Source organism: Micropterus dolomieu, linkage group LG21 (assembly GCF_021292245.1).
Source record: "Micropterus dolomieu isolate WLL.071019.BEF.003 ecotype Adirondacks linkage group LG21, ASM2129224v1, whole genome shotgun sequence".
NCBI lineage: Eukaryota > Metazoa > Chordata > Actinopteri > Centrarchiformes > Centrarchidae > Micropterus > Micropterus dolomieu.
This window is the reverse complement of record NC_060170.1, coordinates 9,794,492-9,796,652: the sequence shown is the minus strand read 5'-3', so window position 1 is coordinate 9,796,652 and position 2,161 is coordinate 9,794,492.

Here is a 2,161-nt window from a genome sequence, read left to right as displayed (position 1 = left end):
AATTTTATCTTGTGATTTTATACCTGTGATTATTTTTAAAGCTGCCTTTTTTACACCTGGCTGGGGGACTACCGATGAAAATTAGCACTTTTTAGCTAACTCTGGTACATTTACATTGTTTTAATGTTGATTAATGTACACTGTCCCCTTTCTAATAAAAGAGAAAGAAAAGAAAAACCACACACTGTTTGCTCACTTTGCTCTATTCTTTTTTTCTTCCTGGCACTTCTCTCTTACATGATGATCTTGAAGTGACAGGAATATCATCGTGCCTCTGACACATACACTCCTTACTACTACTACTGCTACATAATGTTGGCATAACAGACTGGAGCTCAGTGTCCTTGTGCACGCAGTGTGCTGAGCTGTAGATCAGTGTTTCAGTTAAATGTCTAAAATGCAAATATATGCAGGAAGGTGGCTACCGAAGATACATGTCTCGTTAGGTATGGTGTCCTTCCAGAATATAAATTCTTAGTTTGACCTCTTGACCCCACATCTGACGCCAACAACAAACACAGGGAAGATATTTTGTCTTCAGTGGCAAGTAATCATTGCTAGGTAGTTTCTGCGCTGCATCTTCCCGAGATCATGTGTCAACTGTCTGGGTGCTTAGTAATATCACTACGCGTGGCTTTTAATTTCAAATGCATCAGCACAAATTTTAAGTCAGGAGTCACGTCCTGTGAGCAACAGGATTTCGCCTCAGAGTGCTACCAAACGTACATTTCTTGAAAAAGCTTCCATGAAGTGGGTACAAGTTAAATCACTATTGTATCATACCCATCTCCAGTAGTTTGAGGCAAAACAGGCACCAACTTGTAAGAAGGTGACAACTGTTTAATTCAACTTCAAAGTAGGAACTACTATGACATTCAGTCACATTGTGTAAACTCTGCCTTTCCTCTTTTTCCAGTGTCTATCATTACAAAACTGCTTCAAATCAAAAGATTTTATTAATAAGTGATCAACTAACATGAATCTAAGTACTTAAAGCCAAATCCTTGGACTCAGAGCTCAAAACGTGGCAACACTGCATTTATGTGACCCTTATGTGTCCCTGGGGTGAAGACGGGAAGGTTAGGGTGGTTGAGTGAGTGGCAGGACTCATCAAGGCCACCCCTGTTACCCAGACTGCCCCTCCACCCAATAATGTAATCCAGGGTGTGTGTGTTGGGGGGGGGGGGGTAAATCTAGGTCAGTAGCTGGGGCACAGTCTGCATGAAGTGTCTGCATTAGCTGGTGTGTTTGAAAAAAGGATGTCACAGAATGCTGTAGTGCATATTCACTGTTTAGTAGCTTTATTTTTAATGTTCTGCATGAAGACATGCAGTTTCTTCAGGGAAAATAAATTCTAAATTAGATTTAATATAGGAGTCAAGACATGTAGATATCCTATTTTGTATTCATAGAAATTTGTCTTTGGGGTGATTGTTGCTGAGGAATAAACCAAATGCAGGCCCAGTTTCACTCTTTTTATCTTCATTTGCATAGAAAAAAAAAAAAAAAACACGCTACTGAAATCCACTGACCAGTCCTCCTGTACGGGTGGCAGCCATGCACCCAGACACACACCCACACACCAAAGACATAAAAGGGAGAGCCAACTGGTAGAGAGCCACACAGTGGTCACATTAATGTAGACTAATGATAGAGGCAGAGCACTGCAAAATTAAGCAAAGTGTAAAACTGCCCTGTGGACCAGATGAAAGGCACACACAAAATGCCTTCCAGACACAGCCAATGTCTTAGTTCATCTTTCTCTCTCCAAATCAGCCAGAAAGTGGCTGAGTCAGTGGGTCTCCAAACAAATGACAACATGGAAACTGAAGAAGAAAAAAAAACCTGAACTCAACTCACATGACCCAACAGTGATTCTGCTCCGCCTGTTTCTTCATGCAGACTTGGATGCTGCTCTGTTCTGCCGAAGAAGAACCCAGCTGAGGTAAACCGTAAATGCTTGCATGCTATCACCTGACCAGTGTAAAGGCTTGCTGATGTTCTGGACTGATACTGGCCAGTGGATATATGTAAGATCAGATATCACCCTGTCATTGTTGTCTACTGCTGACACGATGGGGGTTGATCTTATGTTAATAGCAATGGAAAAATGCTCTTGATTGTAAAGGCTGTACCATGTCCTAGATTAACCCTCCCCCCC